This window comes from Oratosquilla oratoria, chromosome 3 (genome assembly GCF_046742065.1).
Source record: "Oratosquilla oratoria isolate Oo_2021 chromosome 3, ASM4674206v1, whole genome shotgun sequence".
NCBI classification, from domain to species: domain Eukaryota; kingdom Metazoa; phylum Arthropoda; class Malacostraca; order Stomatopoda; family Squillidae; genus Oratosquilla; species Oratosquilla oratoria.
The window spans coordinates 32,972,108-32,989,587 of NC_134779.1; the positions used below are offsets into that span (position 1 = coordinate 32,972,108).

General features: G+C 46.7%; 1 long non-coding RNA gene across 2 annotated transcripts in view; it reads right to left on the bottom strand.

Annotated features, from left to right (window-relative positions):
• Positions 1–1,794: 1,794 nt before the first annotated feature.
• Positions 1,795–17,480, bottom strand: part of LOC143021339 (uncharacterized) — a 73,133-nt gene continuing 57,447 nt past the window's right edge. For both annotated transcript variants that reach the window (XR_012965986.1, XR_012965987.1), the window contains exon 4: positions 1,795–1,888. This is a non-coding gene — a long non-coding RNA (uncharacterized LOC143021339). The remainder of the gene's footprint in view (positions 1,889–17,480) is intronic.

The following is a 17,480-nucleotide window of genomic DNA, read 5'->3' on the forward strand; positions in this document are numbered from 1 at the left end:
ATACATACATACATACATGCACATACACACACATTTTGGGGGGATGGTGGTTGATCACCCCCACTCCATGTTAAGAAATTAAAATAAAATCTACAGGATACTGGAAAAAATCTATTCCTTGTAGTCATGGAGCAAGTGCAGTCCCTGTAGTCATAAGTATAGGGAGTGCTACACTGCCTAGACCAGACTGCATGTCGGGAACCGTGAGATCGGGAAAGAATTTTCTGTTGCAGGCGATTCTGCTCAGTCGAGAGAGAGACACTCTCTCTCTCTCTCTCTCTCTCTCTCTTTGGAGCTGAAGCTTTTGATATTGGTTGCGACTGTCGCCAGGTGATTTTATTCAGACGGAAGCCAGTCCCGCATTTAGGCCTGTCACGGTTTCATTCAGGCTAAAACAGGAAGACATTTTTTCAGCCGAGGCACGACACTTGAATCACTCGTGGACCTCTCATTACACTCTCCTCTTCCTCCTCTTCCTCATTTCCTTCCTCTTCATCCTCCTCTCCCTCTCCCTTCTCCTTCCTCCTCCTCTACCTACCCCTTCTTCTTCTTCTTCCTCATCCTCTCCTTGCCCCTTCTTCTTCTTCCTCCTCCTCTCCCTACCCCTTTTCCATCTTCCTCCTTTTCCTCTTCATCCTCCTCTCCCTACCCCTTCTTCTTCTTCTTCTTCTTCCTCCTCTCCCTACCCCTTCTTCTTCTTCTTCTTCTTCCTCCTCTCCCTACCCCTTCTTCATCTTCCTCCCCTTCTTCTTCTTCTTCCTCCTTTTCCTCTTCATCCTCCTCTCCTTACCCCTTCTTCTTCTTCTTCTTCCTCCTCTCCCTACCCTTTCTTCATCTTCATCTTCCTCCCCTTCTTCTTCTTCCTCCTTTTCCTCTTGGGAGTCCACCAAACCACAAGGACTCCTCCACCTCATTTCTTCCCTCCTTTTCTTCACCCCCAACCCCCACCGACTCCTCCTCCTTTCCCGTCCTCCTAAACCCCCAAACCTACCCTTCCACCCACTCCCGTCTCCCCACCAACCTCCACCTCCACCCTCCCTCCCCCATTTTTTCTCTTCCTATTTGCCTCGACTTCTCTATCCTCCTCCTCTTTCTCTTCCTTCACCGCCTCCTCCTCCTCCTCCTCATTTCCTTCCTCTCTCATCATCTTCCGGACCCTCCATCCTCCTCCTCCTCCTGTCCTTGTCCTCCTCCTTCTCCTGCCTCTGTACTCCTCCTACTAGTACCTTTGTCCTCCTCTTCCTCCCCCCTCACCCCCTTCGGTCGCCCCCTCCCCATCTTCCGGGCCAATCGGCCGCTTCCTCCTCCTCCTCCTCCCGGTTTTTTTTTTCTTGTTCCACTTCTTCTTTTCCATTTGTCGTCGTCATCACTGCTGCCGCCACTACCACCTTCATCTCTACCACCACTTTCACCTTATTCTCTCTCCTCCTTCCTCCTCTCTCTTCCTCTCTCCCCTTCTCCCTCCTCTCTTTCCTTCCTCTCCTCTCCCTCTCCCCCCATTTTTTACTCTCTCTCCTCCTCCCTCCTCTCTCCCCTTCTCCCTCCTCTCCCTCTTCCCCATCCCTTACTCTCTTCCTCTCTCCTCCTCCCTCCTCTCTTTCCTTCCTCTCCTCTCCTCCCTCCTCATCCCTTCCTTTCTCCCTCTCCCCCACCCCAATCTCTACAGATTCCTTCCTTTTCATAAACCCGAAGAATATTTTTCCTCTCTTCCCTCCTCTTCATTTGAATGTCTTCTTCCTCCTCCTCCTCCTCCTCCTTCTCCTGCTCAGAATTCCAAATGATGAACACATCAGACGCACATATAATATACACATGCATACATACACACGTTTGATACTCTTACACTTACCGTTGCCGGTTGTCTGGGGGCCGCACACTTGTAAGACACCTACGAGAAGAGAAACAAATATAAATAAAATTTAATCAACGAATAAATACATATAAATGCAACTATATACAAACTCACACATTACATACATATATGTATGTATGTATGTATATATATATATATATATACTGTGTGTGTGTGTGTGTGTGTGTGTGTGTGTGTGTGTGTGTGTGTGTGTGTGTGTGTGCGGTTCTAGAGCTATCATACGGCTCTACATAAGACCAGTATACACACATACACACACAGCATTACCCATAGATCGGGTCATATATGAGCTCTGAGCTCTCTTACGGGAGGGAAATAGCTGTCGATCACGAATCCAACACGTGATCCAAGACCATGGTGAAACAAACACACAGACACACATCGATAGTACTGTAGGCATCTTTTGTCTGCCGTCTGTTCCTCAAAACCCAATATTTTTACTTGATTACATTTTCTTCACTTACTCTCCGTCCTCCGTTTTCTTTCTTCTTTTTCCAGCTTCATTTGTTTGTGTATCGATCTATTTTCATTAGTGTTATTAAATTATTGGTTTACAAATTAAAAAAAATAATAATAATAAAAATAAAAAATAAGATCTCAGTCGACTTTGTCGTAAGAATGACGACAATTTATAATTCTTCTTCTGGCTAAAATCAGGCGATTTCGTTAAAATGGAGAATGAAGATGGGAAGGAGGAGTGGGGGAGGGGGAATCCACTCAAAAATCCTCTTCAATGTCCCTTCTTTTCATATTCTACCTTTTTTCTCACAAATTCCATCCTCTTAGCTTCCCCCCACGACCCCTCCCCCCTCTTCCCCCTCCCCCACCAGCCCGGAGCGAATTACCCTCCTCCTCCTCCCCTCACTTTCCCCTCTTCCTCCTTACAACGGCTATGTCCGGCCCTCTCCTCCCCCCCCCATTCTGCCTCTTTTGTTCCCTTGAATCCCCTTTCTTGGCTGTAAAATATCCATTTATGTATAATACCGCACATCAAGTATAATTTCTCTCAAAATAGGGGAAAAATATATATATTTTGTAAAGCGACAGCCCGTCCCACCCTCACTCGTCAAAGATGCTTTTCGTCGGCGACATGACGTAGGCTCGCTCTCCTTCGTACGATCCAACTTCTCGACATTTTCCAATAACGATCTTTCATTTCATTTTTTCTATTTACTTTTATTTACCTATTTACTTACCTGTTTATTTATCTAACTCTATTTATTTACCTGTTTTACATATCTACTTATGTACTTTTATCAACTTTTTGTAACGTCTTAGAATTCCCGTACTCTACTTTCATCACTTGAAATAATAAAAGTCTTTCTAACGCCATTTCTACATCACACAAGCCTCCCAGACACACACAGACACACATTCTTCCTGTAAGAATTTACTTAGTTTACATTTATATTATAACGACAATGGCAATGATAATATTGATTATAATAATATAACAGTAATAGTAGTTGTAGCAATAATAATAATAATGATGATAATAATAAAACATTAATAACAAGTCTTTAAAAATAATTCGTAATAAAAAATATATCTACAGGAATAATAACGAAAACGATAACTACACCCTCACCGGAAAGAGAGCATCCCCCCCCCAACACGTCGTCCACCCTCCCCCCACTTCCCCCCTATTCTTACCCTACTTCCCCCGCGAGGCCCATATACCTCCCCATTCAACACGGAAAACCTTTTTTCCAACTTAAACACAGCGACAAACTTGAAATATTTTAACCTGGCTGAAGACAAACTACTTTACGTCTCTTTAACCAAAATAACATAGTTAAAGGTCGTCACTGGGTTAAACAAGTTTAGATAATTTTTTAAGATTAAACCTGCTATGTTTTCCATTTTAGATCTTTATTCTTTTTTTTTTATTCAACCAATCTATCAATAAACCTATTTATCTATTTATTATCTCCCCCCCTTCCCGTATATTAATACGACGTTTTAGATTTTCATTTATCTTTATTATTTAATTAATCTATTAATAAACCTATTTATCTATTTATCATCAACCCTCGATTGATATGCCCTTTTTGTCCTGAAGATGTCTACTACAAAGAACCATAAGTCGCTAGCCAGAAGAAAATATGTTAAGTGAGCCACAGTGATCCAATGTCGTTTTCAGCATTTACTTCAACCTGCCGTCAAGCGATTTTATTCGGCTGAAGGAAACAAACACACCACACTTTTAACTGAATCTTCCTTTCATCATTCATTATTGTCTTTCGCCTGGCGATTTTAATCATATCTCAGTGGGGGGGGGAGATTGATGGCTTAAACGGTCAAAAGATTTTAAGACAAATTTCCAGTCTCTCATAAGTATCTCCCTCCCTTTTTACCTCCCTCCCCCCCTCTCTCTCTCTCTCTCTCCCTCTTTCTCTATCTCTCTCCCTCCCTCTCTCTCTCTCTCTCCCTCTTTCTCTCTCTCTCTCTCCCTCTTTCTCTCTCTCTCTCTCCCTCCCTCCTTCTTTCTCTCGTCTTCTCTCTCTCCCTCTTTCTCTCGTCTTCTCTCCCTCCCTCTTCCTTTCTCTCTTCCTCCCTCCTTCTCTCTCTCCCTTTCTCTCTCTCTCCCTCTTTCTTTCTCTCCCTCCCCCTCCCTCCCTCTTTCTCTCTTGTTCTCTCCCTCTCTCTCTCTCCCTCTTTCTCTCTGCCTCTCTCCCGCTCTCTCTCTCTCTCTCCTCGACTCCCACTACTGAACGGAGGCGGGGCACACCGACTTCCGCCCCCCCCCCATTCCTCCCTTTAACTCGTTCACCCTTTAACCTTCTTTCCATCTACGAGGGGACACTGTCGAGAAGTGCCCTCTCCAGTTCCCAGTCCTTTCCTGACCGTGTGTGTGCGTGTGTGTGTGTGTGTGTGTGTGTGTGTGTGTGTGTGTGTGTGTGTGTGTGTGTGTGTGTGTGCGCGCGCGCGTGACGGAATTTACCTTCAAAAGACGCATTTCACAGAATTAGGTACCCCCCTCCCTCTCTCTCACTCTCTCTCTTCCTCTCTCTCTCACACATATCCCTTTCCCCCCCTCTCTCTCTTTCTCTCTCACACACACATATCCCTATCTCTCCTCTCTCTCTCTCTCTCACAAACACACTCCCCTTTCCTCCTCTCTCTCTCTCTCTCACATACACACACACACATACTCACTTCCTCTCCTCCCTTTCTCACAAACACACACTCCCTCTCTCTCACACACACACACACACACACACACACACACACACACACACACACACACACACACTCACTCTGTATAGAGCCCCTCATTTCCCCATATCCCCCTCTCCCTCCCCTCCCCTCCATCCCTTTCTTTCCTTCCCCCCTCCCCCTCCTCCGTCGCTCAGTCTATACTACAGGAAAAACCCTACGCGCTCTCTCTCTCTCTCTCTCTCTCTCTCCCTTTGGACCCAGATCCTTCAGGAGGAGCCGAAGTCGGATTATATATACTCTTGATGTTCACACCCGTCTATACTAATGAACTTCTCCCCCTTGTCGGGGGTGGGGGTGGGGTTGCCGTGTCAAAGCATGCTTTGAACCATCACGGGTGTTCCCCCCACCCCCCGGCCCCTCCGCTCGCAATGCCTCATTTAGTCGCCTAAAGAAGACGTAGGGGACGCTGTGACGGTGTTCTTATTCCACTAACATAGGTGTATGAGGAGGTAGAGACCTAGGTGTGGCTAGGAGGATAATAGCTATAATAATCTTGTTGTTGATGATGATGATGATGATGATGATGATGATGATGATGATGATGATGATGATGATGATAATAATAATAATAAATATTATAATAATGGTATTAATAGTAAAACAGAAGAGATTGCAGTGGTAAGAGATCGAAATGAATAAATAAAATAAAATAATAATAATAATAAAGTTGTCTCCAGATATAAAACAGTGACACGTGCCTCTGGTCCGTAGAGGTTTTATTACCCTTCCAACCCCTTTAGTGTGGGGACAACAATGATGAGATTGTAGAGATCTTCTAAGATGGCAGTTAGGCTCCGTCGTACCGCGGGAGCCCTGTTAGTTAACTTAGTAGTTTCGTTTCGTCAGTTAGACTGATAACTTAGTTAACTTGGTAGTTTACCTTAGATTTATATCTCAGTAGTTCTGCTTCGTTAGATTTATAATTTAGGAACTTAGTTTTGGTTAGTTAAATTAGCAGCTTAGTTAACTTGGTAGTTTAGCTTCGTGAGTTAAACTAAGAACCTTATTCATGAGTGAGCGTTGTTCTTTGCGCTTTTATCTAAATGAGGTTAAGTTACAGTGGTGAGTTACAGAGGCTGTATCGTCGTTCCTGGGGATAGACAGGAGGTCCTGCAGGGGACTGTCACTGTCTCTCTCTATCTTTCTTTCTTCTTTCTCTCTCTTCCTTGTCTCTTTTTTCTCTCTTCTCTCTATCTTTATCTTTCTTATCTCTTTTTTTATCTCTTCTCTCTCTTATTTCTCTCTTCTCTATCTTTATCTCTCTCTCTCTCCTGCACTTGTGCCCTTTTGCCTTGTGGAACTCTCACACCTCTCCCCCCCACCCCGACCCTGACCCCCCCTCCATCCTCTACTCTCTCCCCATCCCCCCCCAGTCCGCCCGCCCTCCCCCACTTACTCTCCTCATTATCTCAACTCTTCTCGTAAGCTTCAACTTTGCCTCCCCTACCACCACCACCACCATCGCCGCCGCCATCATCATATCATCATAATTGTCATTTTCTCTTTAATTTACATCTTATTACACTTTGGGCTTTCAGTCTCTTCATTCTCCCTCTCTCTCTCTCTCTCTCTCTCTCTCTCTCTCTCTCTCTCTCCTCTCATAACAGTCTTTCCCAGTCCACCTCTATCTGATCCCCTCTTCCCTCTCCCCTCTTTTTCCTTCCTGATCCTTATGTCTATACCCAAATCTTCGCTTCCCCCCTCTCTCTCTCCCCTCCCTCCCTCTCTCTTCCGGTTTTCTCCCCTTACTTGCTCCCCCTCCCCCGATTCACTCCCCTCGTCCACCTCCCCCTCCCACACCCCGCCCAAGTCTATCATTTATCGTGGTTATCATAACTGAAAATAATCAACAGCGGGTTTATATATATATATATATATATATATATATATATATATATATATATATATGTATAAATTTTATATGTACACGAAGCACATACATGTTCATATATAATCACAATTCTCCGGGGGGAGTTAAAATACTTTCGACAACGTCCTTATCCACCTTCATTACTGGAACGCTCACTTCCCCCCTGAATAAAATAACTTGGCAAAGACCTCACCAAAAGCCCATGAATGACACCCCCCCTACTCGTCCCCCCCCCACAACGAAGGAGGGAGTGGGGGGGGACTAACGAGACTCACGACTGTGGTGGTGGGAGGAGGGGGGGGAGTTTTAAACTGAATAAAATTTCCCACCGTTGGTCAGACCAGAATACAATAAATATGTTACTAAATTGTTATGATTAATGACTATTTGTCTTATGGCGCCCTTTCTTCACTTCCTCCTCCTCTTCCTCCCCACCCTTCCTCTACTCCTTTAGATTCTTTCATCAACTTCCTTCTCCTCTTCCCGTCTTTACCTGTTTTTCCAAGTCCAACGATCATAAAATCTCATTTGCTTATTTGTTTTTCAAAACCAAAAAAAATACATATAAACTACTTACGGGCGCTTTTTATAATATTACACTTAAGCTATTTTTTCTAATGACTGGGTGTTATTTTTTTAATAACTTTGTGTTATTTTAACCCGACGTGTATAACTCTCTGGTCTAAATCTTCAAGATCGGATTAGAGTAATAATTTGCTATTCCACGTTCTTCATGTCGTCAGCCATATCTAGACAGAGTACATGTCATTCTAAGATCTGTCTCCATTTCCCTCTTCCTCCTCCTCCTCCCTTCCCCCATCCTCTGTCCCATTGTATCCAGACAGCTCCTTCCTACCCACCCCCTCCCCCCCCACCCTCCTCTATCTTGAAACGCTCATAATACAGTATCTCCATCTCCCTTTCCTCCTCCTCCTCCTCCTCCACTACTTCCCCTCTCTCACAATGCCCTGCGGAAGAAGGGGTCTTCCTAAGCAGATCCCCAAATGGGAATCTGCATTTCCCAGTCGTCCCAGAAATCATCAAGGGTCCTGACTTTCGTCACGTATTCCAAGTACTTATGCGTTGCTGTTCTCCTTTAGCCTCTTGGAGAAGACACTTCTTCGCTCTGCAACTAACTGTTTTTGGTTCTGGGCACCATTGGTGGGGTGGGGGTGGGGGCATTCTGTATTCCCCCCCTTATCCCCATGGGGATTCGTGGGCACTAGGTGGAAAACAGCTGAGATAGATGGCACAACGCAACAGTAGGAAGCAAACGTCACTGTTTCGCCATTGTTTCACGAGTAGCGTTAGATGGCGCCAACATCTCACACACACACACACACACACACACACACACACACACACACACATACACATATAAAATCTGCCTTCTTTACCTGAAGTTTGTGGCAGTGATGGTCACTGAGGCTACCTGCAGTGCCTCAAACTTCCGACACTGAATGTCACTGACGCTTTCAGTGCCACCAACTTCTGGCACTGTTCCCATTCCCTCCGCCTCCGATCTTTCGTTTCCTCAGAGGAGACTCGGACATAAAGTCCACAACCAACAGCAGAAAAATAATCCTGTGACCTCGAGGCTCCCCACTGGGAGTGGGGGAGTGGGGGAGTGGGGGGAAGGGAGTCTAAGGTCACTTCAGCTCTTCCCAAAAAGTGGATTCCCTTGTTGAGACTCTTCCACCTCAGCGATGACCCAACGCAATTTTTGGGAATAAATTCGAAAATGTCAAGAGTATTGGTTTCCGTGTGTGTGTGTGTGTGTGTGTGTGTGTGTGTGTGTGTGTGTGTGTGTGTGTGTGTGTGTGTGTGTGTGTGTGTGTGTTCGTTCAGTTCAAGGCGATATTCCAGAACCATTTCCATTTCACATTGGAAGTTTCCTGTTCAATATGCATAAACTTTATTCCCTATGGTATCAAAAAGAAGAGGAGGAACAAGAGGGGGGAAGAAGAGGAGGAAGAGGAAGGAGAAGACGACGACGAAGAAGACGAAGAAGAAAAAGTCCATTAACAGGGCGCTACTTTCCAGATTTGGCATCACCAGATCCTAATTTGACAGACAGACAGGAGAGGGAGGGAGGGAGGGAGGGAGAGAGAGAGAGAGAGAGAGAAAGAGAGAGAGGGGGGGAGGGAATGTCACATACAGTACGCCAATGCATCGAAAAGGGCTTGGGGGGAGGGGAGGTTAAATCCATCCCCCCCAAGAGGAAAGACGTAACATTTGGTAGCTCCATCAGACTTTCATTGAGTCCGGAGGAAAAATGTCTTCTTTATGCGAAAATAAAATTGGGGCTCCTTTTCTTCCTCGTCGTCCTCCTCCTTATCTTCGTCTTCCTCTTCTTCCTGCTCATCTTTGTCCTCTTCCTCTTCTCCCTGCTCTTTTTTGTCCTCTTCCTCATCGTCGTCCTCATCCTCATCTTCCTCTTCCTTTTCGTCGTCATTTTCGTCCTCCTCTTCCACCTCGCCGTCGCTCTCTTCATTCTTCCTCTTCGTCGTCCTCTGCTTCCTCCTTGTCGTCCTCTTCCTGATCATCTTTGTTCTCTTCCTCGTCGTCATCTTCGTCCTCGTCCTCCTCCTCTTCCTCTTCCATGCTCGCAACAGTGGTATTCAAAGCTTCTGGTGAGTTTGTGGCCCCATCGCGTTGATCCTCCACAGGCCCTGGATTAACCTTTAAGCAAAACAAGCACGTCCTCAGCCCCGCCACACCCCCTGGAGGGGAGGGGAAGAGGGGCCCCCACATACAGTTTTTGTGGTGCCGCACGAATTACTGATGAAGGACCATGACGGAGCAAATGGTGGACCAATTACCTCAGAATAAATAAATAAATATAAGATAGATAAATAAAATAAACAAATAATAATAATAAAGTAAATAAATTAATAATAATAATAATTGTAAAACATCACCAGTAATGTTGTTACAGTACTAAAGATGTTTAATGTTTTTTATCATATTATTATGGAACCACGATAACATTTTCAGTGCTTGGTTCTTCTCGTAATATCTTCACCCAGACCCGAGTCTCTGATTGCCGAGTTCAGCATGAAATTCATCTCGAGTTGATGTCCCCAAGGCCTTGCCTGCATCTTCCCCCAGCACCCCCCAAACCCGTGGGTGAATGGGTACTAGAACGCTGTCGTATCAATAAATAATGTTAGAGAAGAAAGGAGAGCGAGCGAGGAGTTGACTGGACTCGTAAATATGCTCCGAATTAACCCCAGAACCCATCTTATCCTCGGCGAAAAAAAAGATAAAAAAAAAAATAAATAAATAATAATAATAATCACAAGTTGTGGTCTTAAGACCATTTGTGGTCCACATTCTCCCTCATTTGAGTCCACAAACTGAAAACTAAGTGGATGTTTAGCGATACGATTCAGCGCTGAAGTGATCTTTTGGGGGTTGAGTAAACAGCAATCCATAGGCATAGGGTACGTCGAGAATGCACGCTGAGAACCCGTTCATCAGGGATGTGCTTCGTTTTCCAGACTGTTCCTCCTCCCCTCATTCCGCATCTCCTCCCAGACGGTATCTCGTTACCTACGCCATAATATTACATTTCCCGGGAACAAAGAAAATAATTAATAAATGTCTGCTGGTTTGCGCAATGGGAATGCGGGGGCCGCGTTAAGCGAATGCAGACGAACCGGATGTGACGTAATGACGCTGCAACCGAGGCGGGAAGGAGAGACAGGCTGGAACGGTTAACGGACAATAGGAATTCAAATTTCTCTCCCCAGAGGGAGGAGCAAGGGAGGAGGTGGAGGAGGAGGAGGAGGAGGAGGAGGAGGAAGAGGAAGAAAAGGTGGCTGGGTAAGAAAATGAAATAAAGGAATAAGGAAAAAGGAGGAGGAGAAGGAAAAAAATCAAGTAGTAGAGTAAGGAAAGAGGAAGAGGGTAAAGAAGATGAGGAGATGAAGAAGGGGATATAAGAAGGCGAGAAGAAAAATGAGGAGGATTAGGAGGAGTAGGAGGAGAAAAAGGAGAAAGAAGTAATAGGAGAGAGGAGTGCAAGGAACAGGAAGAGAAGTGGGAGTAGGATTAAAAGTAGAAGTAAGAGAAGGAGGAGGAGGAGGAGGCTGAGGGGAATTGGGGTGCGTAAGGGTGTAAGTGTAATGCACAGTCGTTAGTGGCAATGGCAGAGGTAATGGCAGCGACTTGGTGCCTCACTCTGCCTCTGCCTCGCTGTTGGCGTCAGAGACAGACTGCCTCACATCTCTCTCTCTCTCCCTCTCAAAAAAAAAAATATGGCAGTGGTAGTAGTGGTGATGGTGGTAGCGGTTGAGATGATCATCTTCAGTCCACCTGTGATAGTGGTGGCAGCGGTGGTGTTGAAAGTGGTGGTGGTAATGATGACGATGTCTTTAGTGGTGACGGTGATGCTGGTGTTGGAGGTCTGGGTGTTGGAGGTGGAGGAAGGGGACAGGTAGAAGGCGATGTCTGCAGTCGTGGCGGCAGCACATGCTTCGGTGGGAGGGAAATGCTGACTTGAGAAATGCTGCCAATGATCAATGAGCGCGAAGAGAGAGAGAGAGCGAGAGAGAGAGAGAGAGAGAGAGAGAGAGAGAGAGAGAGAGAGAGAGAGAGAGAGAGAGAGAGGGAGATGAAATCGTGACGCACTCGACGTGCGCCAGCACACACATACACACAATGTACATATACATACATACACAATGTACACATACATATATATATATACATACACACACGCGGGGGGAGGGGGACATTTGTAAGACATAGGGGCAAATGATCGTGGTCCACCTCGCTGGCGAAAGCCTCTTTTATTGCATATCTCTCCTCCCACAGAGACAACGATACCTTGAGCGCGGGTGGTCTGACCTTGAGTATTCCTTGCTTTGCGCTACTTAACACACCAGATGACTTTATTCAGTAAGGAGATGGACCCCGCTATGAAGAAGATAAGCAAATACGAGCAGATTTTTTTTTCCGGACACTTACTTCGCTAATATTGCCAGATTAGTTGGTTATCATATATTCAAATTTCAATGAAGTCTAGTTTAACTGTACCCTACCTTTTCACGCTCCCGTGCGCGTTCCGCACACAGACCCCAACATCTAATGCCCCAGGTGCCTTTCCTTCCCCACGATGACCATAATTTGGGTGATCTACCCGACAGAAGGCGCTCACTCACGTGCAGGTCTGGGAGAGAGAGCCGGCTCAGGTGCTGAGGACCCGCCCCCCTGGCCCCGCCCAGAACGTGAGGACTTGGCCGTCACGTCAATACCACGTTCCTCACAGGCGACGAAGACACGCCGAGACCTCTCGCCTAGTCGCAAGGACTTCCACGGAGAGGCTCGTTTATGACACCTCCTCTTCCTACTCTTCTGCTTTCTCCTCCTCCTCCTACCCCTCTCCTTCTCTTCCACTACCCACGCTTCGGTCTCTTGCCGTTCTTCTTCCTCTTCCTACTCTTCTTTCTCCTCCCCCTCCTACCTGTCCTCCTCTTCTTCTCTTCCACTACCCACGCTTCGGTCTCTTGTCATTCTTCTTCCTCTTCCTACTCTTCTTTCTCCTCCCCCTCCTACCTCTCCTCTTCTTCCACTACCCACGCCTCGCTCTTCTGTCATTCTTCTTCTTCCTCCTCCTGCTCTTCTTCTTTCTCCTCTCCCTCCTCCCTCTCCTCTTCCTTCACTACTCACGCCTCGCTCTTCTGTCATTCTTCTATTCTTTTTCTTCCTCCTCCTATTCTTCTTCTTTCTCCTCCTCCTCCTCCTACCTCTCCTTCTCTTCGACTACCCACGCCTCGCTCTCCGGTCATTCTTCTTCTTCTTCTTCCTCCTCCTCCCCACCTCTCCTCTTCCACTACTCACGCCTTACTTCCCTGTTATTCTTCTTCTCCCTCTTCCTACTCTTCTTCCTCCTCCTCCCTCTCCTCCTCTTCCACTTCTCACGTTTCGCTCCCCTGTCATTCTTCCTCCTCCTCCTCCTCCTCCTCCTACTCTTCTTTCTCCTCCCACTCCTACCTCGTCTTTTCTTCCACTACCCAGGCTTCGCTTTTATGTCATTCTTCTTCTTCCTCCTGGTCTTCTTCTTTCTCCTCCTCCTCCTCCTCCTCCTACCTCTCCTCCTCTTCCACTACCCACGCTTCGCTCTCCTGCCATTTTTCTTCCTCTTCCTACTCTTCTTTCTCCTCCCTCTCCTTCCTCTCCTCCTCTTCCAATTCTCACGCCTCACTTCCCTGTCATTCTTCTTCTCCCTCTTCCTACTTCTTCTTCTTCTTCTTCTTCTTCTTTCTCCTCCTCCTCCCTCTCCTCCTCTTCCACTTCTCACGTTTCGCTCCCCTGTCATTTTTCTTCCTCCTCCTCCTCCCACCTCTCCTCCTCTTCCACTACCCACACCTCGCTCCCCTGTCATTATTCTTCCTCCTCATACTCTTCTTCTTTCTTCTCCTCCTCCTCCTCCTTCCTCTCCTCTTCTTCCACTACCCACGCCTTGCTCCCCGGTCATTCTTCTTCCTCCTCCTCCTCCCTCTCCTCCTCTTCCACCACCCACGCTTCGCTCCCGTCATTATTTTCCCTCCTCCTCCTCTTCTTCTTTCTCTTCCTCCTCCTACTCTTCTTCTTTCTCCTCCTCCTCCTACTCTTCTTCTTTCTCCTCCTCCTCCTACTCTTCTTCTTTCTCCTCCTCCTATCTCTCCTTCTCTTCCACCATCCACACTTCGATCCCGTCCTTATTCTTCCTTCTCCTTTTCTTCTTCTTCCTCCTCCTCCTCCTTCCTCTCCTCCCCTCCCACCACCCACGCTTCGCTCCCGTCATTATTTTCCCTCCTCCTTCTCTCCTTTCTCTTCCTCCTCCTCTTCTTCTTCCTCCTTCTCCTATACCTGTTGCCACTATTACTCCTACACCTGCTCTTATTCTTCCTATTCCACCTTCTATTTCTTCCTACTTTCTACACCTGCTATTCATCTTACATCTCCACCTGCTCTTCTTCCTGCTGCTGCTCCTCCGACACCTGCTCTTATTCTTCCTATGTCACCTTCTCTTTCCTCCTCCTACACCTGCTAACCTGCTATCAATCTTCCTATTCCACCTTCTCTTTCTTTACACCTGCTATCACCTTCCTACACCCCCACCTGCTCTGCTTCCCCCTCCACCCCAATTCCGGTCCTCCTCTTCCTCTTCCTCCTCCACCCCCGTTCCGGTCCTCCTCTTCTTCTTCCACCCCCGTTCCGGTCCTCCTCTTCCTCCTCCACCCCCGTTCCGGTCCTCCTCTTCCTCCTCCACCCCCGTTCCGGTCCTCCTCTTCCTCCTCCACCCCAATTCCGGTCCTCCTCTTCCTCCTCCACCCCCGTTCCGGTCCTCCTCTTCCTCCTCCACCCCCGTTCCGGTCCTCCTCCTCCTCCTCTTGCTCCTCCACCCCCATTCAGGCCCTCCTCCTCCTCCTCTTCCTCCAAGGGGGGTGGTGGGGGTGGGATGGGTTGACACTTCGGAGCACCAATTTGTGTCATAACATTTGCTCGCCAGGTCGAAGTACCTCGTTGTTTCCGACACACGACACGACGCGACACGCGCGACACGGCGGCCGTGCCCATGAGCTCATCACGCGAACTTCGCCCCCTTTCGTCCCGGGTGGGACTTTACCTTTTAGTCTACACTGGCGCCAAACGATTTTATTCTGTCGCGTGGACCGCCGTCCCCAGATGTCATAAGAACATAAGAATGGAGGAGACTGTAAGAGGCCATAAGGCCTACACTAGGCAGTTCCAAGATCATCTGTCCCTACCCCTCTCCCGGTGTCCTAAGAACATAAGAACGAAAGTGACTGTAAGAGGCCATAAGGCCTACACTAGGCAGTTCCAAGATCATCTGTCCCTACCTCCAGGTGTCATAAGAACGAAAGTGACTGTAAGAGGCCATAAGGCCTACACTAGGCAGTTCCAAGATCATCTGTCCCTACCCCTCTCCCGGTGTCCTAAGAACATAAGAACGAAAGTGACTGTAAGAGGCCATAAGGCCTACACTAGGCAGTTCCAAGATCATCTGTCCCTACCCCTCTCCCGGTGTCCTAAGAACATAAGAACGGAGGAGACTGTAAGAGGCCATAAGGCCTACACTGGGCAGTTCCATGACCATCTGTCATCCCCATCCATAAAGTTACCTATCAATAGTTTCGGGGCTCGCCACATGGTTACCAAGTTTATTCCATTCGTTAACTACTCTGTAGTTAAACCTCGTCTTAGCCCTCTTAATAGCGCCAGTGGGGGGGGGGGGCATACGCCGGGAGGAACTTAGCTGCAGAAGAAGCTGGTTTCGCCCCCGCCCCTCCCCCATCCCTTGGGCGTCACGGTTGGCCGTGTGGAATCGATCTCCGGGACTTTGAGCCCACGTGGCGGGGGCGCATCCGACATAGTGCTCTTGCTTTATCTTCATTACTTTTATCAGAATAAACAAACAAATAAATACATAAACGAGAAATAAGTGAACAATTACGGAAATAAAATACAAACAAGATAATCAAATGAAATAAATACATACAAATAAATAAATCTACATAAACAAAAATTAATAAATATAAATCTTTACCCGTAACATTAATGACAAGACTAGCCCGTGATGTTGTTGCATTTTATTCAATGATTTACCTATTTATCTATTTATTAATTCATTTATTCCGTGACATTCCGAAGTTACAGAAACAGATGGAGTTCGAACCTGCACAGCTGCCGCCTGTCCATGACAGCTGTCGCAGCTGTTGACCAACGCAGCTGTTCCTATGGAAACGTGTGAAGTCGTCAATATTTCACACACACACACACACATACACACCTCGTGGCACAGTGGTTAGAGTTCTCGCCTGCCACTACGGCAGTCCGGATTCGACTCCCACCCAGGGTTGAAATCATTTCAGTATCGCTGCGCTGCGGGATGTTACATCAACTCTCGTGGGCGGAGAGTTGTGTGTGTGTGTGTGCAAGGTAGAGTATTGCCCATAGCTCGGTCATATATGAGCTCTGAGCTCTCATCCGGTAGGTTAAAAACTGTCGATCACGAGTCCAACACGCGATCCGAGACCATAGTGAACCACATGGTAACAGGAAAACAAGAGACAGGACCCCACGAGCGTTGTTCTTTTCTGTATACGACAATCAGTACAATTAGACACACACACACACACACCGGGTTGGGATTCCTCCCCTAGTGGTGTGGTGTGGTGTGGTTTGGTGTGGTGTGGTGTGTGTGTGTGTGTGTCTTTTGTTACGTTGATGGCGGAAGAAAAAGAGAGCAAAGCAGACGATTGCGGTGGAATCCCGGGAGGGTGCGGTTGGGGAGGGAGGCTGGCACTCTCGATATTAAAACTGTCTTTACATATGAAGATGGGACATAGCGAGTTGATCCACGTGAACACGCGCGTGTATCTACCTAATTGCTGTATACAGGAAACGACCAACGCTCGTTGGGTCCCGCCTTCTCCTCTTCGATTTATTATACATACATATGCCAAAGGCCTTTTCCCCCTTACACGGGGGGGTAGCCAATAAGAAAAAGGCATAGAAACCACTCCCACTCATTCCATTTCCTATATATTCCACTCCCCTCCACCCTCCTCCCTCCCTCTTATCTTGGCACCTCCTGGATCGATTTATTATACCAAGCCTTAAGTGAGGTGTGTGTGTGTGTGTGTGTGTGTGTGTGTGTGTGTGTGTGTGTGTGTGTGTAAGAAAGTGAGAGAAAGAGAACAACAGATAAAGAGAGAGTGCAAGATTACAAAGAAATCTCTCTCTCCCCTCCCTCCCTCTCTCTCTCTCTCTGCATTTCCACGTATTGTACCCAATGCCTGCTCTATTCGCTCTATGCTGGGGGAAGCCGACCGCTCTCTCGTGTATTCCTACGCTCAATTAAGCATCAAGATTCCGGGTTGGTGGCAGGACGCGTATATACGATCTCATTACTATTATTGCCATTATTATTATGATCATCATTAGTAGAAGTAGCTATAGTAATCATAATTATTTATTTTTATCATCATTATTCAATTTTATCATTATTATTTCATCACCATTATTATTTTATCACCATCATTATTGTTATTGTTATCATCATTATCATTATTATATTTATAATTATTTTACCATTATTATTTTTATGATTATCAACTATGATTATTATTATTGATATCAAATTTATACACATACATTCATCCTTCCAACTGAAAACGAAGCATTTCACACAGAATGGAACGCACGCACCCTGATAAACAAAGAGCAAATTTCGACACGGAGCCAATGTGCTGATGACGACACGACGTGTGCACGGTGCGCGTGTCTGTTTTATATTCCGAACCCGCGCTGCTAGGGAGACAAAACTCGGCTGCGAAGTGTCATTTGGACGTCAAAAGAACTGCGAAAAACAAGGTCATCATTCATGCGGGACAGGTCACTCCTCCAATTGGCTTGTTTATCCACACTTCTATTTACCACGGTAACCGAGCCAGCGCGCGTCCTTGATGGTGGTATGAGGTAGGTAGGTAGGTGGTAGAT